The sequence below is a fragment of the Stegostoma tigrinum genome, chromosome 29 (genome assembly GCF_030684315.1).
Source record: "Stegostoma tigrinum isolate sSteTig4 chromosome 29, sSteTig4.hap1, whole genome shotgun sequence".
Taxonomy (NCBI): Eukaryota; Metazoa; Chordata; class Chondrichthyes; order Orectolobiformes; family Stegostomatidae; genus Stegostoma; species Stegostoma tigrinum.
This window is the reverse complement of record NC_081382.1, coordinates 3,122,422-3,145,708: the sequence shown is the minus strand read 5'-3', so window position 1 is coordinate 3,145,708 and position 23,287 is coordinate 3,122,422. Positions and strand designations below refer to the sequence as shown.

The window sequence follows — 23,287 nt, the reverse complement described above, 5'->3', positions numbered from 1 at the left end:
AAAAAAATTATTGCTGCAGATGTACTGGTTGCATTCAGGCAAATAAGGCATTACAATCAGAGGAGACTCTCATACAGCAAGAAAGCAGAGAAGAAATAATAGAAGAGGATATTATGATTGAGGACGAGAATGGATAATGCACCAGGTTAGTTAGACAGGATGTAATTTAATGAGCAAGGTGAAAACAAAACTGCTAGGATGTACATTAGACTTTTGACAGAAATTGGAATAGACTTGGGAGACAGTATAAATTAAAAATAAAAGTTGAAGTTGGTGGGAAAACTCAGGAGGCAAAGACAAGTTCTTTTTTAGGAAGAGTGCAATGACATCAGTTTTGAAATGAAGGGCAAAAAGGGTTATTAAGAACAACAACAAGAGAACCACAAGGGACAGCTGAGCAGACAGGAACTCTGGCTCAATGATATTACTTTTCATCAACCAGAAGGTTATTGATTCAAGCCCCAATCAGCATTTGAGCTTAAAAATCTAGACTGATAGTTCTTGAGGCAGTGCTGTACTGGCAAAAGATTCTGTCTTCCAGATGAGACAATAACTCTGGTCTGTCTGGTCTCTCAGGTGGAATTAAAAAGATTTCATGGTACTATTTTGAAGAACAACAGGAGCAATCACCCTTGCGTTCTGTCCAATATTTATCCTTCAACCAACATTACTAGAATAGATTATCTGGAAATTATCAGTGGTATTTATGGGTCTTCTTATTAGCTGTCATCTTTTCTACGTTACAACAGAGACTAAAATGCATTGGCCATAAGTCTCCTTGAAATGTCCTGGTGATTATGAAAAACACTATAAATACAAGTCCTTATAATTATTTCCTTCATATGTTCTTACACACAGCACATTTATGCAAGCAACTTAAGAACATGCTGCTTTGCTGTCTAAGGGATAGCACAGACAGAAGTGAGCGGAAATGTTTTGAGCAACACGTTCAGTAACTTATATTTAAATCTATTTAAATCAAATCTGTCACAGTGAAAAAAGCTGTTGTCAAATCAGAAATAAATCTTTCTTCTACACATTTTATTGGTAAAACCAGGAGAGACTTAAGTGGGCAATGTTGACAAATCTGCAGCGAGCCAAGGATTAGATTCAGCAAAATATGCCCAAATAATTCAATGCCCAATTTTAACATTTACATACAAAAAACTAGGATGGCAAACCAATTCAAGCCATTAAGAACTAAATACAATCCCTGCATTACTTGGGTCTACAAACCTCAATGAATAAGAACTTGCGCAGTATCCACATAGTATTAGAAGAGGATAATTATGCAAACGTGACAGTTGCCAGGCTCAGTTGAATTTTTAAACAGGGCTGGTTGACTCTAGTTGGTCAAGGCATTTCCATAAGAATGAGCCAACAAATGGATGTTACCTACTTTGTTAAATTCAAATAAGTACAGTGAGCGTGAATGTTCTTTGTAAAACAGGGTCCTGTATACTAATACACGTAGCTTCCAGTACACACATACATATCATACAGTGAACTTGACTAATAATCCTACGGTGGTTGGCAGTGTATTCTTTGCACGCTCAGGATTATCCCATGTTATCCAATGCAGAATTGTCAGGTCAATTAGTACTTGCTTGTTGAAAAGAGCTGAAAGGGCATGCTGTTTGATATGATCCGCTTGCTTTGGGATTTAATCCACGTATTTTTGGCATTACACCAAAGGAATTCATCTACCACGTTACTTAGTTGTGTGGCTGGCAGAACATATTTTTGGCTTATGACAACATCCTGTTAATGGTAAACACCACTTGTATTGCTACTGCATATTAGCAGCATGAAACAGTTAGCTTCACTTGCTACTTAAAACTTTGAGGTATCTTATCGAGGATAATCTGAGGTGGGCTGGTCACTTTTTAGGTTCCAAACTGACAGCCATCATTTACTTTGTTTAAGACAACAAAGTGTGGATCTGGATGTACATAGCAGGCCAAGCAGCATCTTAGCAGCACAAATGCTGATGTTTCAGGCCTAGACCCTTCATCAAAAAAGGATGTGTTATCTTGGATTCTCCAGCATCTGCAGTTCCCATTATCTCTGATCACAATTTATTTTGTTTAGGTTTTTAATGATTTGACTGACTTGTGATCTTGTTGGATTCAAAAGCATTTTAGGCATCCTACATATACAACAAAATTGCAGTAAGACATGATCAAAACAAAAATCAATAGAGATGGTACAGTGGCTGACTGCTTATCACCGTCTCAGTGCCAGGGACCCAGGTTTGACTCTGCCTTTGGATGACTTTTGGGTTTGCAGATTCTGACTGCATGGGTTTCTGCAGTGCAAAGATATGCTGGTTAGGTGGATCGGCTGTGCTAAATTCACCATCTGGTGATGAGCAGGCTGGGTGCTTTCGCCAAGGGGGGAAAAACAGCATTGCTGGGATGGAATGCTCTCCAGGGGTTTGGTGTGGTCTCAATGGGCCTAATGGTCTGCTTCCACTAGGATTCTAGAATCCTAAAACCTGTTATGATTTAGATTAGGCTGTTTTCATTAGAGAAGGTTGAGAGGTGACTTAATTAGACATAAAATAATCAGAGGGTTAGATAGGGTGGATAGGGAGAGCCTTTTTCCTAGGATGGTGATGGCGAGCACGAGGGGGCATAGCTTTAAATTGAGGGGTGAAAGTTTTAGGACAGATGTCAGAGGTAGTTTCTTTACTCGGAAAGTAGTAAGGGAATGGAACGCTTTGCCTGCAACGGTAGTAGATTCGCCAACTTTAGGTACATTTAAGTCGTCATTGGATAAGCATATGGACGTACATGGAATAGTGTAGGTTAGATGGGCTTCAGGTCGGCACAACATTGTGGGCCAAAGGGCCTGTACTGTGCTGTAATGTTCTGTTCTAAATGGCTAAATTCATTATAAGAAGGACTATACCTCAACTCAGAGGTCACAGGTAAAGTTTTCATTTCAGTCTTCCATGGAACCTAATAGCACTTTTAATATTGATGGACTCATTTGAAATTATCATATGGGAATCAATGTTTCACTTAACAGTAGTTTACTTAAAGTTTTTATTTTCAAAAACACAATTTTAAATGAAGACATCCTGTATTTTAGCTATATTATTTCCAGCATGAAGTATAGCTGGAACAAACCAAGTAATTATTCACTCTATCCCATGTGACTGGTAACACATATTAGCCATACACTGAGATGTCCTGTTGTGCAGAAGAGCAACACCCACTTACTACATTAGCCACTCTGTGGAGTCTTTGAAGACAATAATTTTGCTTTTTCTCACCCCCCTCAGAATTTTCATTTACATTGACAGCAATGACATATTCTGCACAGAACTCTATCATCAAAAAGAGTATAAACTTTATATGCTCCTGACAAAACTGGAATCAATAGGTATCGGGGGCAAACTCTCCATTGGTTGGAGTCATACGTGACACATAGGAAAATGGTTGTGACTGTGGGAGGTCAGTCACCTTAGTTCCAGGACATCTCTGCAAAACGTTCCTCAGGGTAGTGTCCTCGGCCCAACCCTCTTCAGCTGCTTCATCAATAACCTTCCCACTATCATCACATCAGGATTGAAGATGTTCGCGATGACTGCACAATGTTCAGCACCATTCATGACTCCTCAGATACTGTAGCAGTCCATATTCACATGTAAAAAGATTTGGGCAATATCCAGGCTTGGGCTGACAAGTGGCAAGTGATATTCGTGCCACACTGATGCCAGGCTATGGCCATCAATAAGAGACAATCTAACCACCGCCCCTTGACATTCAATGGTGTTACCATCACTGAATGCCCCACTTTGAACAGTGAGGGTTACCAGTAGCCAGAAATTCAACTGGGCCCACCACATCAACAAAGTGGTTACACGAGCAGGCCAGAATGCTGGGAATACTGTGGCAACTGACTCGCCTCACGCGTCCCCAAAGCCTGTCTACCACCTCCAAGGCACAAGTCAGAAGTGCGATGGAATACTCCCCACTTGCCTGGATGAGTGCAGCCCTGACAACACTCAAGAAGCTTGATACCATCCAGGACAAAGCAGCTCGCTTGATGGCTTGTAGACGTAGTGCCATTCACTCCCTCCACCACCAATGCTCAGTAGCAGCAGTGTGTACTATCTACAAGATGCACTGCAGAAATTCACCAATGATCCTCAGGCAGCACTTCCAAACCCATGGTAGTTCCATCAAGAAGGACAAGGGCAGCAGATATATGGGAACACCATCACCTCCAAGTCACTCACCATCCTGACTTAGAAATATATCGTCGTTCCTTCACTGCGGCTGGGTCAAAATCCTGGAATTTCCTCCGTAAGAGCATGTGGGTCAACCCACAGCAGGAGGACTGCAGCAGTTCAAAAAGGCAGCTCACCACCACCTTCAAGAGCAACTAGGGATGGGCAAGAAATGCTGGCCAGCCAGCGATGCCCATATCCCACAAAATGAGTAAATTAAAATAAATGTAATTATTGAGCAACATGATTGGGAACTGCCCTTTCATCATCTTATTTCCTGTGTTCACAAGTTTAAGGAAGATATGGTAGTGATATTTAAAATATTAAAAAGATTCAAGCAGGCAGACTGTAGTGGGAAAATCAAAAATAACAGGGCATAATCGGTCAAGACATTCAGGAATCATTTATTTCTGAAATCCTGGTTAGATTTCTTGGTAACTAGCTTAGATCAAGGCATCTAGATAGATGCTAAAGGCAACATCCTTTCTATGGTAAAACCCTTTTAAAGGGCCTCCATTTAACTGCCCTTCAGTCTTCTTTAATCAAAGGCAAGAAGCACAGCCTGGCAATCCTTTTCCAGAATAAATCCCCACTCTATTTCTGCTATGATCCTTGTGCATCTCAAAACCCTCTCTGATGCCTCTATATTCCTTTTCTAATGAAGCAACCAGAACTGGACAGAGTGTGATGGGTAACACACTCATCAGCATTTATCCAACTGAATGATGGAGTAGACTTAAGGGCACTGATTGGGGCAGTGTCCTGTGTCTTGGAAACACACACACACACACACACTACAAACATCAAAATCCCACGAGAAGGCAATATCACTAACAGATCATGTGGCTCAAGCTATACCTGACTTCATTAATATATTAGTTTAAATACTCACTGGATTAATAGAAATACTGCAATTAATTTACAGCAGTGTTTCAAACTATGTTCTCCCATAAGGCATTTAGAAATTCATTGAGGTCGTTCATGGTATATTAAGTGAAGAGAAAGTGGGTCCTTCAGTTCCATGATATTACATCTCACTTCTTTGAAAATACAAATTTGACCAAACAAATTAAGATGACCTATAGTATTATGGACAGACTGAGACTGTCTTTGGCATGAACTTATCAATCTAAACTAGAACTAAAAAGTGGAGCATCTGGGCAGCTCTGATTGAGCAAATCAATACCTTAATTAGACAGAATTGCTTTCTGTAATGACTGCTCTCCAAATTAAAACATCAGGTCTGTGTTCTCTGGTAATTAGCTTATTTTATTAGTGCAGCAAAATAAGTAAACGCTTAACATTTCTGAAAAATTCTGATTGTAATCTATTGGCAAAATACAAAATACATAATTGTAGCAGCAAAACCAAGGAAAAACTGTTACATCGTAGGAACTGTTGATCAAAAATGTTGCATCAAGGCTAGTTAGCAATTCATAATGGTTAATATCAAAGAGAAGCACTTGGACTATTGATACTTTTGTAACTTTTGCTCACAAAGTCTGAGGACACATTCATTTTACATTGTATATACAACAAGCAATCTATTATCTCAATCATTAGTTTTGACAATTTCACTTAATTATTGTGTGTGTGTTGGCATTATTTTGGGATTCACGTAACGCTACATCGACATTTCCCAACAGTAGCAGATCAGAGGAAGCAGATAATAACAGGTCTAATTTTGTTGTATACAGTTCAGAAGTGGATGTTGCAGTGGAGAACAAAATCATTCACACAGAAGACTGAGCATTTTATACCAAAATACATAAGCATGACCGATGGGCATAATGGAAATAGTGAGGCAGAAAGCAGTTATTGAAAATAAGCGGAATTTGGCCAATTGTGATCATGTAGGGATAATGATCTCACCTTTGCTCTGGCTTGAGCCCAACAATTGTTTGTATTGTAACTCACAATTTGAGTGCTGTTCTGAAGAGTTGTCACCACACTCAAAAAGTTAACTCTGCTTTCTTCCCATAGATATGCCGACCTGCGTTTCTCCAGCAACTTGATTTTGGATGGTCAAGGATGATGCCTAGGCTGCAGCGATTCAGCGATGAAAAGAAACTAGACAGGCTGGGAATCACAGCTGGTTAGATATCCGCGGAGTGAGAGCAAACTTAACGTAGAGTCGAGATGACGCTTCATCAGAGCTTTTGTTTTCAGTACAGATTCTAGCATCTGCAGTAGGTTACTCCTAGATAGGCTGGGGTTATTTTACTTAGAGCAGAGAAGTTGGAGGGGGGAAATCAGTGGTGTGCAAAGTTCGTGGACAAGGAAACAGCAAGAAAGTGTTCCCTTAGTTAAGGTATCAATAGCCAGGGGATAAAATTTTAAGGGAGGGAGAAGGAGGTTTAGTGGGGATTTGAGAGGAAAAAATTCACCCAGGGTTTCTGAAATTCATTGCCTGTGAGGGTAGTAGAGACAGGAACTTTCAAGACATTTAAGTCTTCAGAGAACACTTGAAACACCACAGAATACAAAGTTAATACAAGTTTGGTTAACACTATTGGGGAGGGTTTAAACTAACGTGGCAGGGGGATGGGAACCAAATGAGGAGGTTCATGAACAGTTAGGAGGTAGTAACCAAAGCCTGTAAGGAACTAGATAATGAAGCAAGTGTGACTAAGGGGAAGAGTAGGCAGAGAGCAATTGATGAACGCAAAGGGACAGGTGGTCGGAGGTGCATTTCTTTTAAAGGGAGAAGTGTACTAGGTAAGGCAGATGAACTTAGGGCTAGGATTAGTACCCGAGAGTATGATGTTATTGCTATTACTGAGACTTGGTTGAGAAAAGGGCAAGATTGGCAACTAAATATCCCAGGATGTAGATGCTTCAGGCAGGATAGAGAGGGAAGTAAAAGGGGTGGAGGAGATGCATTACTGGTCAAAGAGAATATCACAGCTGTGCTGAAGGAGGGCAATATGGAAGACTTGAGCAGTGAGGGGTAATATGGGCAGAGCTCAGAAATAGGAAGGGTGTGGTAACAATGTTGGGGCTATACTACAGGCCTCCCAACAGCGAACATGAGATGGAGGCACAAATATGTAGACAGACTATGGAAAGATGTAGGAGCAACAGGTTGGTGGTGATGGGAGATTTTAAATTTTCCCAACATTGACTGGGATTCACTTAGTGTTAGGGGTTTAAGATGGAGCAGAACTTGCAGGGAGCATCCAGGAGGGTTTTCTAGAGCAGTATGTAAGAAGTCCAACTCGGGAAGGGCCATACTGGACCTGGTGCTGGGGAAAGAGCCCAGCCAGGTGGTTGAAGTAGCAGTAGGGGATTATTTTGGGGATCGTGATCACACTTCAGTAAGTTTTAGAATACTGATGGACAAAGATGAGAGTGGTCAGAAAGTAAGAGTGCTGAATTTGGGGGGGGGGGGGGGGAGAGAGAGAGAGAGAGAGAGAGAGAGAGAAGGCCAACGATAGCAAAAGTCGGCAAGAGCTGGGGAATGTGGACTGGGAACAGCTGTTTGAGGGTAAATCCACATTCAAATGTGGAAGGCTTTTAAAGAGAGATTGATTAGAGTGCAAGACAGGCGCCCCTGTGAAAATGAGGGATAGAAAGGGCAAGATTAGGGAACCATGGATGACAGGTGAAATTGTGAGACTAGCAAAGAGGAAAACAGAAGCATACACAAGGTCTAGACACCTGAAAACAGACAAAGCTTTGGAAGAATATCGGGAAAGTAGGAACAATCTGAAACAAGGAATTAAGAGGGCTAAAAGGGGTCATGAAATATCTTTAGCAAACAGGGTTAAGGAAAAACCCAAAGCCTTTTATTCATACATAAGGAGCAAGAAAGTAACTAGAGAAAGAGTTGGCCCATTCAAGGGCAAAAGGTGGGAATTATGCGAGGAGTCAGAGAAAATGAGTGAGATTCTTAATGAGTACTTTGCATCAGTATTCACTGAGAAGAAGAACATGACGGATGTTGAGGTTAGGGATAGAAGTTTGATTACTCTAGGTCAAGTCAGCATAAGGGGCTGGGGGTGGGGAGGGAAGAGTTGGGTACTCTAAAAGGCATTCGGGTGGACAACTCCCCAGGATCGGATGGGGTCTATCCCAGGTTGCTGAGGGAAGCAAGAGAGGAAATAGCTGGGGCCTTAACAGATATTTTTGCAGTATCCTTGAGCATGGGTGAGGTCCCAGAGGACTGGAGAATTGCTCATGTTGTCCCCTTGTTTAAGGAGGGTAATTATAGACTGGTGAGCCTCATTGGTGGGGAAGCTACTGAGGGATGGGATCTATTTACATTTGGAAGAAAATGGGCTTATTAGTGATAGGCAGCATGGTTCTGTACAGGGAAGGTCATGTCTTACCAACTTGATAGAATTCTTTGAGAAAGTGACAAAATTGATAGACGAGGGAAGGGCTGTAGATGTCATATATCCCCGTGGACTTCAGTAAGGCATTTGATAAGGTTCCCCATGGTAGGCTGATGGAGAAAGTGAAATTGCATGGGGTCCAGGGTGTACCAGCTAGATGGATAGAGAACTGGCTGGGCAACAGGAGACAGAGGATTGTAGTGGGAGTTTCTCAAAATGGAGACCTGTGACCAGTGGTGTTCCACAGGGATCGGTGTTGGGACCACTATTGTTTGTGATGTACATAAATGATCTGGAGGAAGGTACAGATGATCTGATTAGCAAGTCTGCAGTTGGCACTAAGATTGGTGGTGTGGCAGATAGTGAAGGGGACTGTCAGAGATTACAGCAGAATATAGATAGATTGGAGAGTTGGGTGGAGAAATGGCAGATGGAGTTCAATCCAGGCAAATGCGAGGTGATGCATTTTCGAAGATCCAATTCAAGAGCGAACTATACGGTAAGTGGAAAGCCCTGAGGAAGACTGATGCAGAGAGATCTGGGTATTCAGGTTCATTGTACCCTGAAGGCGGCAATGCAGGTCGACAGAGTGGTCAAGGCGGCATACGGCATGCTTTCATTCATCAGACAGGGTATGGAATACACGGGTTGACAGGTCACGTTACAGTGTTATAGGACTTTGGTTCAACCACATTTGGAATACTACATACAGTTCTGGTCACCACATTACCAAAAGGATGTGGATACTTTGGAGGGGGTGCAGAGGAAGTTCACCAGGATGTTGCCTGGTATGGAGGGCGCCAGCTATGAAGAGAGTATGAGTAGATTAAGATTATTTACATTAGAAAGACGGAGGTTGAGGGGGGACCTGACTGAGGTCTACAGAAATCATGCAAGATATAGACAGGGTGGATAGCAAGAAGCTTTTTCCCCAGAGTGGGGGATTCAATTACTAGGGGTCATGAATTCAAGGTGAGGGGTGAAAAGTTTAAGGGAGATATGCGTGGAAAGTTCTTCTCACAGAGGGTGGTGGGTGCCTGGAACGTGTTGCCAGCGGAGGCAGTAGAGACAGGCACGATAGCATCATTTAAGATGTATCTAGACAGATACGTGAATGGGCAGGAGCAGAGGGATACACATCCTTGGAAACTGGGCAACAGGTTTAGATAGAGGATCTGGATCGGCGCAGGCTTGGAGGGCCAAAGGGCCTGTTCCTGTGCTGTAATTTTCTTTGTTCTTAGGAGTGAAGTGGCAGAAGATGGGATCAGATTAGGTAGATATTCGAAGACGAGAAAAAGATACAATAGGCCACAGGTCCTCTTTACTGTACAGTAAAATCTATGACTTTCAGAATTTTGGTTCGAACTTTACAGGTGTTTAATTGGCAAAATGACTTCCATTAGAAGCTCAAACTTGGCTCAACGCAAATACTTTCAATGACACTTTTCCAACGATCAACTTATTCCTCCACTCAGCTTGGTTTATGTAACATCACAGGAACAACTGCTCTCGTTCAAAGTGAACAGACTTGAGAAAATTCATTCATTTCCCGAACCCTGTTTATCAATAGTTGGCATTTAATGTAGAGTCAACACCTGAGCAAGACCTTTGATGTTGCGCTTAATCGTGTGACACTAGCTGAATCACAGGTCTGAGCTTAATACATTTGTTGTAAAAACAGCAAATGCTGGTAAGTACACAGCACGTCAGAAAGCATCTTTGGAGGAAGAGACAGAATTAATATTACAGGTTGACAATATTTCATTAGAACTGGCTAAAGCTAGAGACATTTCAGATCTTCAGCAAAAGGCGGGTGGATCATCGTCACAGGCAGATCTGCAATAGCATGGAGGAAGGAGCGAATGAACAACAGAATTAATCTCATGTGGAATGCAGATGGAGAAAGAAACAAAAGATGTGTCTAGAGCAGATGTACTACTGACAGACATTAAAAACAAGAGAAAAGTCAAAACATGCAAAGGAAAGGAAATAAAATTGGACTCGAGCAGGACAAAATTATGGTCTGAAATTGTTTAACTCAATGTTGAGTCCAGAACTGTAACATGCCTCATAAATAGATGCTGTTCCTCGAGCTTATGTTGAACTTCACTTGAACAGTGCAACAGGCCAAAGACAGGAATATTAGCATCACAGCAGTATTAAAAAAATCAAGGCAACTAGAAGCTCAGGATCTGCAAAAGAAAGATTAGCTAACATAATCAAACATCAACTGCATTTCATAATCCAGTCAGACATTAAAGAGTTAACTATGACAAGGGAAATTACCTTTGACTTTATAAAACAAGTTAGTTCCTGAACAACACTCAGATGCTAGACTATTTCAGGCTGGCATTCAATGATGCAGGTAAAGTTCCTTTCCAGCATCTGCCTGAATACAGATATACCGCACACACTAAATTGAGCTCTTTTCTACACTTGTACTCACAAAACAACTAATATTTAAACTAAACCAAAACCACGAAACAGATTTAACAGCAAGGAGACAAAACAAGGAGTGACAGCAGCCTTATATCAAAGACCAGCACACATCCTCATTCCACACTATGCACCATCTGGGAAGAGTTTAACAATGCCTTTGAAAAACTAGCTCTAATTCTGCCCTAGTTTTGTACAGGATACAAAAGAATGCTTTTCTCCACATTATAGTGGCAGGCTTGTGTATTTTACTGCAATTATTACCAGCTTCACCAAATGAAGTGGACCAGAAGTCACAATGTCAAATCCCAGCAGCAACAGTGATTTACACATTATTCTGTATATTGTTTTGCAATACTGTCTATATTTTTGCTTTTTTTTTAAAACAATTAGATGTTAGCAATAGGGAAAGTCCAACCTGAAAAGCAAGTACAGAACTTTGATTTTCAAGTCACGTTTCAAAAAGTTGTATTTAAAGATACTTTTGAATCAACCTGTTCAAACATGTTACAACAGACCTCTAGAAGAGCTCGGGCCCTGTACCAATGTACCTTCAAGTTGCATTTATTTAATACCTTTAAATGCAGTAAAATTTCACAAGGCCCTTAATAAATACAAATCAAAACATTAAAAGTTGTCAAGACAGAATTTCAAAAGCTTGTTCAAAGTGCCAGATTTCAAGGAGCAACTTCGAGCTATAGATAAGCAGACAGATTTCCTTTCCTCCATTCCCCTCAACTGGTGGAGCCTGTTTAATGTTCCTGTCCTCATTCACAAAGAAAAAAATGTGGGAAATGAATAACAGATTTACCCAGCCTTTACGCATTCATCCCATTTCCAAAACTTGGGAGTCAGGTATGAAGATTTCTTTAAAGAAAAGAACTCTTCCAATATCACCAACGAGAAGCATAGATAGATCGGACAGCCAGAGACATTTATCCAGGGTGGAAATGACTATTACGAGAGGCCATAATTTTAAGGTGATTGGAGGAAGGTAAAGGGGAGATGTCAAGGGTGAGTGCTTCATACAGTGGTGGGTATGTGGAATGTGCTGCCGACAGTAGAGGTGGATTCAGATACTTTAGATGCCTTTTAAGCGACTCTTGGATAGGCACATGGAGGATGGTAAAATGTAGGGTGTGCAGGGTAGATTGATCTTAGTAGGATAACAGGTCGGCACAACATCGTGGCCCGAAGAGCCTGTACTGTGCTGTACTGTTCAATGTTCAATCACCCGTCATGATGTTACAAGAGAATTGGAATGAATACTACCATCAAAACTAGTTAGTCAGTACGCATCTCCGGAGGAAGCACCATCGTGGTTGCCATAGCAATTAAAAATAGTTACAAATTTCTGAGCAGTAAATTTCTATTTCCTTCTTCCGAATCTATTACACTTGCTTCCAGTGACACTTTTATTGCCCCCTCATTTTGCCTCCTTACTTCTTGATAAAATAACTTTGTGCAGCCAGCACCACCTGGATTCACTCTCATGAAATTTCTAATTGAAGACAAACTGTAACTAGTGAGGGATGTGGCAAACAGATGACAATGGGTTGTTTTCTGGATTAGCAAGATATGACAAATCATGCTCCATTGTATTGGTGCCTCTGTTTTTCACTATATTTGTCAACAGATTGAATGCAAAATAAAGTGACAAATATAACAGATAGTATAAAACTAAATTAGGAGGCATGGACAGTTTTGAAGAGACATTGATATTAGTTGGCAAAGCAGACAGGAAGTATGAGGTCATTCTTTATATTCCAAAACAATTTTTAAAATGTTTTCTTAATGGTGAAAGAATCAGAACAAAGGAGGGGCAAGGGGATGCAGTTGTCCATTCTTACAAATCACAAAAGTTAGTACACAGGTATGAAGAGTACTAAATACTATGGAAATTTTGGCCTATAATCACAAGTTTGAATGCAATAGCTAGGATAGTTATGCTTCTGTTCTACTAAACATTGGGCAGATCCTATCCAGTTTTGGACACTAAACCTCAGTAATTATATTAGCCTGGGAGCGAGATACATTATAGACAATGATACCGATTTAAAGAATTAACTTGAAGACAGAGTAAATAAACTTTGGCTGTTTTCCCTTAAATTTAAAGTGGATATGCCCCCAGTTTTCTAAGTCATTAAAAATGATATTAAAGCTTCAGAGATTGATTATAACCTAAGGGTTCCCTGATTAGAAAAAGAAAGACAATTTTAAAACAGAGGGTGAAATCTACTTTTTCACAAAATTTTAGCAGAAATTTGGAATATTCTTAATAAAGTTTGTGGATGCTGAGGGATCAAGTAGAACTTTCAAGACGGAGACTAATGGATCTTTGGAAAAGAACAAAGAAAGACCACTAAGCAACAAGACTTTCAAAGGACATGAATCAAAGGTATGTAAAGTACAGAGTTATGGTTCTGTTCAACTTGAATGCAGTTGACTTAAACATGGGTTCTTCTGTTCTGTTCTTAATTGGGGGAAGGGGAAAATACAAGTGATTTACACAGCAAAGTTACATAGTAAGCAAGGAAAATTCAGCTGACAGCTCAAAAGGGCATTCCAGAGACACTAAATTAATATGTTAGATACAGTTTCAGCACTTCTATTCTGTGTACAGTCAGGAAGCCACAAACCTCCTTTCCATACGACATCAGCAAGATCAACTGCGGTTCAATAGCCACTAACACAAGAAGCCTCTCAGCAATTTTGTAAGGCTGGTAAAGACTTCAGAATTTCACATATCCCCAGGACAACAATGTCAGGAATTCCTATGCACTCACTGTACAAGTAGAGATCTGCAAACCTGAACTACATTAGTATGCAGAAAATTCAACACTAAGTGTCGAGCCACAGTAAAGTCAGGTGCTGAGAACTGGATGTACTCCATCAACACATCCATGACCCCATAAGGAAGTCAACAGTGATTATTTTCAATCCAGAGCTGCAAATAAATTTGAGAAATGGTTAACAAAGGTAAAATTACAGTTCCAGTTTCTACAGGAAGCACTACAGTTAGTTCCACATTAAGCTACTCAGAATCAGGAAACTGAGGACTCACCTTGCTTTGACAATTATTTTGTTGCAGATTGGTTCGACAAACTGGTGGTGAGGAAGTATAAAACAAAATGTGGGCTCTGACTGATGACCTTTCAGCAGGAATAGATATTGAGACTTGAATACAAAGCCAATGTTTGGGATAAATTATATGCAGGTTGTACTCGCGCTGGGCCATTGAATAGCACCTACAATCTAGCAATTCACATTTTTACTGTTAGTCTTTGCTCAATGTGTACACTTTAAAGAACTAGAAGGTTATGGGTTCAGATTCACCACCAGAGAAATAAGCACAACATCTAGGATGACACCGTGGTGGAATGATTATGGCCCACTGCTACACAAATGGAACACTAGAAACAGCTCAAGTGATGACAGTGGCCACCTGAATCAAACTATTCTCACCTACTTAACTCCTGCTGTGAAAGATCCATTCCTGGTGGCATTACTATCTTTGAGGTGAGACATTACAAAGAAGGACCTCTGCCCTTTCACGTGGAGGCAAAAGATCCCGTGGATATATTCAATGTACTTCCCGGTGTCTTGAACTAACAACACGAAAACAGATTGTCTGCTAAGTATTTTGACCTTCTATTTGATTCTTCATACTGCGTGCATGACATTCAAGCATAACATTCTCTAACTGATGTGGAGAACTAAAGGGTGAAGAGAGTTTTTGGGGTTAAAATTAGTAATGTTCACGAGCTCAAACTATACACTGCTACATTTCAACCACTCTATCTGGTAGACAGTTAACAAAATCTGTTTTCTAGAGGATAATGTTAAAGTCAGGAGTGACAAAGGCTGGATAAGGCAGAGAATGTTTTGAAGATGATTGTTCTTTTAAGAATTTCACAAATACATCTTGCTTGCTGAACCAGATTTAGGAGGGAAGGCTAAAAGAGCTTTAGGAAACAACTTCTGGGGAGATTTAAAGAAATTTAGAGAAAAATCAGAGTTTGAATTTCACCTGTATGATTTTAAGAATTTCTGATTGTAATAATTTGACTCAAGTGTTGCACGTGTCCCACAATAAAACTAAACATTAGGAGGACTGAAACCATTGTCCTCCATAACTGCCACACATACCAGTTCCCAGTCATGACAGCATTCATCTTGCTGGCAGCTGCCCAAGACTGAATCAGACCATTCACAACCTTGGCATCATACTTGATACTGAACCGAATTTCTGATCATGCATCCAAACCAAGTCCATCTACTTCCACCTCTGTTGCTGCCCAACATTGCCTCTGCTGAGAAAAGTCTGTCACACCATTAGCAGCTTTAGATATGACAACTCCAATGCTCTCCTCACCAGTCTCTCACTTTCCATAAACTTAAAAAAATATGCTGCTCAGTTCCAACTTGGACCAGGTTCTGTTGACCCACTGACCAACGATGCCTCCTTGTCATCAATCTCAAAATATTTATCATTGCTTTGAAACCTTTCATTGCCTCCTTATCTCAATAACCTTCTCCAGAGTTACAAAGCTTCAAGATCTCTCCTGCAATTCAAGGTTTTCACACATCCCTAAACTCAACGTCAGCCTTGTCTTCAGCTACTGAGGCTTTGAGCATTGGATTTCCTCCCTAAGCCTCCATTTCTCTTAGTGCACTTCCCTCCTTTCAGACGGCCCTAAAAATCTATCATATTGCCCACATTTTGATCAGCAACCTAAAAAAACAACTTGGTGGCTCACTGCCATTTTTGATGTTTCACAGAAGTTTTTGACAAAACGTGCCATGGGAAGCCCCTTTATGTTAAGGTGTATAAATCCAAGATGCTGCTGTCATATTGCTGGTTGAGGGAACCGGATATGCACAAATGGCCATTTTATAAAATTATTTAATGGGACATGGATGTCACTGCAAAGCCAGCATCTGTTTCCATTCCTAACTGCCCGTTAATTGAATGACTCGCTCAGGCATTTCAGACAGTTGTTAAGGTTCAACCATATTGCTGTAGGTCTGCAGTCACATAGGTTAGACCAAGTAAGAATGACACATTTGCTTCATTGTTACAATGTTAGATTGCAGTGTCGTTGTTTCCTGATAAGTGTGGTACAGGGTCCCTCCATGGTTGATTCTGTCCTGTACCTGAATTCAGAATAAGTGATTTTATTAATAAATCCACAAACAAGTTGGGGGTGCAAAGTATAAAACCAAGCTTTCCCTTATATCAAGCAAGAAGGTGCCAAGATTCACTTATACTTTATTGTATTACTGGCTATTCAGTTACGACACACTACAATCATCCATTGTTGACATTGTACTTTTATGCCCAGCGCATAAAAAGCACAGACATCACGCAACAGGAAAGACAGCTCAAATAGAGTTCGAGTGCTGTACAGCGTCGAAATAGACCCTTCAGTCCAAGTCGTCCCTGCTGACCAGATATCTTACATTAATCTAGCCCCATTTGCCAGTGTTGGGCGCATATCATCTAAACCCTTCCTATTCATATACCCATCCTGGCGCCTTTTAAATGTTATAATTGTACTAGCCTCCACCACTTCATCTGGCAGCTCATTCCATACATGCACCATGGTCTGTGAGAAAAAGCTGCCACTTAGGTCCCTTCTAAATCTTTCCCCCCTCATCTGAAACCTATGCCCTGTAGTTCTGGACTGCCCCCATGCCAGGGAAAAGACCTTGGCTATTCACCCTATCCATGCCCCCTCATGATTTTATAAACAAGTATATCATCACCCCTCAGCCTCTGACATTCCAGGGAAAATAGCCCCAGCCTATTCAGTCTCTCTCTACAGCTCAAACTCTCCAAACCTGGCAACATCCTTGTAAATCTTAACATGAACATCAAGTTTCACAACATCCTTTCTATAGCAGGGGAGACCAGGACTGCACACAGTATTCCAAAATTGGCCTAACCAATATCCTGTTCAGACATGACATGACCTCCCAACTCCTACACTCAATACACTAACCGATAAAGGCAAGCATATTAAACGCCGTCTTCGTTATCCTGTCTATCTGCAACTCCACTTTCAAGGAACTATGAACATGCACTCCAAGGTCTCTTTGTTCAGCAAGTCCCAAGGGCTTTACCATTAAGTGTACAAGTCCTGCCCTGATTTGCTTTTCCAAAATGCAGCACCTCATATTTATCAAAATACCACTCTGCGCTCATCAATCCTCTTTGTTACTTCAATCAAGTTAGTCAGACACAATTTCCCATGCACAAAAATACGATGACTATCCTTAATCAATACGTACCTTTCCAAATACATGTAAGTTCTTTCCTTTAGTATCCCCTCCAACAAATTGTCCACCACTAACGTCAGGCTCAACATTCTATAGTTCCCTGGCTTTTTCTTACCACCTTACTATTTTTCTAAGTATAAAAATCTTTTTGGAGTTCAATGCTTTCATTGTTCCTGGATATCAGTGGAATGAAAAGAATTTTTGGGTGGTAAGTGATATTTTAATTATAAATGACAATGCAACATCGGCATTCATTTCAAAAGGGGTAGAATACAACAGCAGACATGTACTGCTGAAGCTGCACAAGGCTCTAGTCAGGTCATATTTGGAATACCATGAGCAATTTTGAGCCCTGTATCTAAGGAAAGATCTGCTGGCGTTGGACGGGGTCCAGAGACAGTTTACAAGAATGATCCTGGAGATGAAGGGTTTATCATATCAGGAGCAGTTGAGGACTTTGGGTCTGTACTCAGTGGAACACAGGAGAATGAGGGAGAATCTAATTGAAACTTACAGGATACTGAGAGGCCAAAGTACAGTGATTATGGAAAAGATGAGTCCACTACTGGGAGAGTGTTGAACTGGAGGCACAGCTTCATGACGAAGGGATGACCCTTTAGAACGGAGATGAGAAGGAATTTCTTCAACCAGAGGATGGTGACTCTGTGGAACTCAGTCTCCATGGTCTTCTGCAGTAACAAGTCAATGAGTGTTTGTAAGTCAGAAATAGGTTCTTAATTAGTGAGGGATCAACGATTATGTGAAGAAAGCAGGAGAATGGGGTTAAGTAACATATCAGCCATGATCAAATGATGGAGAGGAGTAGATGGGCTGAATGGCCTAATTCTGCTTCTATACCTTAGAATGGCAACCCACAGGCCAGCACATGGGCTTGTGAGTAACAATAGATTTTAATCCTTGTGTCATGCGTCAGTGAGCTTAATTGCCAACTTTAATGTTCTCAATGCATGGCAAAATTATAAAAAGTAACCTGAACTCATTATAAAGCCCCCATGCCACAAGTCTTTTTATTTTGCCTTGGCTCTAACTTCCCAATTCCACGCTAATTGGACAGTGACATAGCAAGAGGGTCATTCAAGAGTCCTGATATCAAGAGGCTTTCACAGTTTAAACCTGTAGCCCTGCAACATGACATTTAAGACAGGGTGACTTCAAATTCAAGGCGAAACCTCAGGCTTTCCACAGTACTGCTAGCATTCGAGCTCCTTAATTAAGATAGCCATTCACTCATTAGTGGCTGTTCACAGAGTCACACCAGGAAACCACACCATTATTTATGTCACCCCAACGAGAAGTGGCCTTTGCACTTGAAGCTTTGGTCACGTATCATTAACAGAAATGACTTTCATCCCTTAGGATGACTCACCAAATCACTGAGAACCAATCAAGTGATTCATGACACCGGATGAGGCAGCACAGAACTTCAAGTTCACAGCTTGCATTTTTCCTACACTGAAATTCATTTGCCTCAGAGCAACTGCGGAAATGGAAAGTTTATCAAATTGAACTTCTCAAATAGATGTCTGCGTATTGCTCTTGACTCTGAAGTGCTCTGAAACATTTTAAGAATAAATAGCTTCATTTACAAATGCTCCAAATGTTAAACAATCAGAAGGATAAGATTGTTTTTCCCACATCAAAACACACTGGATAAACAACGAGAAATACAATGAGAAGCTGCGGAGATAAACACATTATAAATCAAATTTAGATCATTAGATGTACAATTTATCAGTACAATACATCTGAAAGAACTTAAGAAGCATTTCCAGTAAAGAAAAGTCATTATCAGTACTGCCAAGGCACATTGTAAGTACATATACATAGCCCCAAACAGCAAAGCACACATCACAATGCCCACTCCTCACAACGGCAACGCATTTCCCGACACACACCCACTGTATACGCAACATAAAATATGCCCCTGACAATACCTGCCCTTGCATTTTGTTCTTTGAAATGTCCCAGCACACAGGCATACTTCACATCAGAAGAAGAAGACGGCCTACAGTTATGCAACATGTTTACTCATGTGCAGGTGTACTTCACGTAAATCATCTCATTGCGAATGGCAAGTGAAGAAATCATGGAACAACACGTGATCTGAAAATTCCAGCAGCAGAACGGAGAGATTCTCTGCGATACTGTAAACAAACGATCTCAGGGGAAAGTTTTTGCAATTTGGTGCAGTGGTAGTGTCCCTACCTCAGCCAGGATCAAGGCCCACTTACTCTAAAGGTGTGTCATAACATCTCAGAACAGAAACATTTAAAATATCTATCCAACAAACAACAAGCTTGTGTTATTTAATGTGCTCTTGCACTGTCGTGCTAATATCCCTACATTTGATCCAGGAGGCCTACGTTCCAGTCCCAACTGTTTCAGAGATGTAATAATATCTGAATGGGTTGATTAGAAAATTTTTTTTTCCCCCTACAATTCTCAACATGGGTTGTGAAGGCACAACTCAAATTCAGATGAAATTCCCCACCCACGAATATTTGTGATAGCAACAGTGATGATGAATCTAAGTGTCATACAATTTCCAATCTAGCCTTTAAACTGATGACCCACCAACAACCACATCTCAAGTCCAACTGTGCTGATGATATTTAATGTACCACCCAAGATCCATCCTTCTACATCTTAGATGAAGACGCTCCAATGTTGGCATACAATTGTGCCACATGTTGTCTCAAGTTGAATTCCAAAAACCATATCCAGTGCAATTGATCTCAACAGTGACAGTACCAAGAAATAATTGCTGATCAAAGATCAAACGGTCAAAGTCTAAAGCATGAACCCAAACCAACATCCTTGGGAATGACTCTAGATAAGGCATTCTTCTCTGGGGCATCTGAAGAAAGCAGCAAAACTAGAAACAACTAAGTACAAAACTTAAGACACCAAGGTGCAGAGCTGATGAACACAGCAGGCCAAGCAGCATCAGAGGAGCAGGAAGGCTGATGTTTCGGGCCTCGAACCTTCTTCAGACCTACTATCTCTGAGTGCAAAACTTGTTAGATCTACTTTAGGTGCTGCTATCACACTTGACCTCAGCACCTGCCATATCAGACTCTGCACCAGCACACAGCACCCCTGTCTGACAAAAGATCATACATACATCTTGTTGACGCTCAATCAAGTGCCACCATATTAGTCATAACCGAAATCCTTTGAGTAACACCCCAAACATCAACACTGCCCACCTCCACCCCACATCAACTGGCTGATAAAAATCCACAAGCTAGTTGAAACCATTCATGCTGCATCATACTGACCTACTCTGAGATGATCTGCTCAATTCATCCAATGCCTACCTTCCATATGCAGAAAATGCCCTGACCAAAATCCACCAAACACTGAGTCCAGGAATAGGAGACTGGCACTGAAAACCTTCCTGATATAGACTCTACAGGAAGGGTAAGCTTTGAAATACAACAGCAAGCATCTCAAGTGAAAATCACTTTAAGCAAATAAGAATATTATTACTCAACTCCAAGGTTCTGGAGGAAATAACAAAAACAATTTACCCCATTATAAAAGAAAAAGGCAAAATCTTTATCAGTGTTCACCCACCGTACCAGTGATTCATAGCAGCAGCAATCTGAATTTACAGCCTTGGCCACCCAGGACAAGGGCAGCAGATGCATGGGGATATTACAACCTGCAAATTCCCCTCAAATCCACACACTACCCTGACTTGGAAGACTATTGCCAAGCCTATATGGTGCGTGAGTCAAAACCCTGGAACTCCAAGCCCAACAGCATTGAAGTCAGGATTCAAAATACACAGAGGTAACGTACAAGCTTGCCATTGAAATATCACAAGCAGCCCACATGCAAACAAAGTTATGGCGAAAAATTCTAGAAAGGGCGCCACACACAATATTGATTTACATTATGGGGTCTCCATTGTCCATATGGAGAAGAATAGCAGGTTCAGGCTTCTCACTGGTAACAGGAAAACAGGTCATGAAGCAGTGAGCATGGAAGAGGAGCTGCTCCTCAAATCACTGGTTCTATCTTGCCCATGCTCATAGTCCAGCTCATTCCTTCTATCCTATGTACTCTATTGTCCATAATCTATAGAATGCCAGGATATGTTGAGGGGCTGAATGAACTATTGTTGCCCAGAGTCCAAAAAATCCAGCCAATCAAATCATTTCAAATATTTTTGAAGATAATTTCAAACACAGTCTATTCTCACATTGTAAACATTTGTTGCTCCACCAAAAACAGAAGCTATGATTGGAGGAACAGCAAAGGGATGATGGGAAGAATTTAAGGCTGGAGAAGTTGCAGCAAGTGCATGCTTGAGAGAGTCATAAGAATTAAAGCCACAAATAAATGTTGCTACAAGTTGAAATGACAATTATTTCCAAGTAGAACATCAAAATTTTGCAGTCAATGAATAGCTGATGCCACTCTTTCTCCTTTTGGATCGTTTTTTTAAAAAGTCCTTTCAGGATGCTTTTGAGTGGGAAAGGTGGGAGGGGAGGAAACAGTTTTTGGTAGCTGCCAGAGTTGACGCACTTAGGGAAGTCTATTTTTAATTATTTCAAAATAAATAGTCCACACCCCAGGCCTTCACAGTAACAACCCTGCCAGTTAACTTTCAAAATGAAGACAGAAGAAAGCAAGATAATAAAGTGTGAAGCTAGATGAACACAGCAGGCCAAGGAGCATCTCACGAGCACAAAAGCTGACATTTCGGACCTAGGCCCTTCATCAGGGAGGGGGATGGGGTGAGGGTTCTGGAATAAATAGGGAGAGGGGGGAGGCGGACCAAAGATGGAGAGAAAAGAAGATAGGTAGAGAGGAGAGTATAGGTGGGGAGGTAGGGAGGGGATAGGTCAGTCCAGGGAAGACGGATAGGTCAAGGAGGTGGGATGAGGTTAGTAGGTAGGAAATGGAGGTGCGGCTTGAGGTGGGAGGAAGGGATGGGTGAGAGGAAGAACAGGTTAGGGAGGCAGAGACAGGCTGGGCTGGTTTTGGGATGCAGCGGGGGGACGGGAAGAGCTGAGCTGGTTGTGTGGTGCAGTGGGGTGGAGGGAACGAACTGGGCTGGTTTTGGGATGCAGTGGGGGAAGGGGAGATTTTGAAACTGGTGAAGTCCACATTGATACCATTGGGCTTCAGGGTTGCCAAGCGGAATAGGAGTTGCTGTTCCTGCAACCTTCGGGTGGCATCATTGTGGCACTGCAGGAGGCCCATGATGGACACGTCATCTAAAGAATGGGAGGGGGAGTGGAAATGGTTTGCGACTGGGAGGTGCAGTTGTTTATTGCGAACCGAGCGGAGGTGTTCTGCAAAGCGGTCCACAAGCCTCCGCTTAGTTTCCCCAATGTAAAGGAAGCCACACCGGGTACATGGATACAGTATACCACATTGGCAGATGTGCAGGTGAACCTCTGCTTAATATGGAAAGTCTTTATTGCGAATCGAGCGGAGGTGTTCTGCAAAGTTCTCGGCTGAAGTTACTGCACTGTTAATAAATTGCCAAGTTTTTTGTTTAAGATACAAACTGATGACTCTCAGATTGGTTATTCAAAAACGTGGTTAAGAACCGCTGGGGTCATCTTTGAGGGCTGCAAATACAGTGGTAAAAGGGCAGATTTGTTTCAGCTGCCTATCTTTGTTATCATAACATAATACGAATGCAAGCATACGAGAAAGCAAGAGTGTGTGAGAAAGAATGAGAGGGAGAACGTAAATTAAGGGAGATGCTGTAAGGAACAAGACAGAGGATTGAGGAAGCATAAGGCCCATCACAGCAAGGTAGAGGATGAGAGCAAAAATTGCTAACTTGCAGCTTAATTCATCAATAGGATTTCTCAACTTATTTTTCCCCCCCTTTAAAACCCTCCTTTTGTGTCTTGCTTTCAAGTGGATAAACTATAACTGGAACAGTAAGGCTCATCTCGAGTCTGATTTAATATCAGTGACAGAAGACAATGGGGTGAGTGGA

General features: G+C 41.3%; 1 protein-coding gene across 1 annotated transcript in view; it reads right to left on the bottom strand.

The window, feature by feature from the left end:
* tprn (taperin) overlaps positions 1-23,287 on the bottom strand; it is an 80,878-nt gene that overhangs the window by 53,904 nt on the left and 3,687 nt on the right. The gene's annotated exons all lie outside the window — the stretch shown is intronic.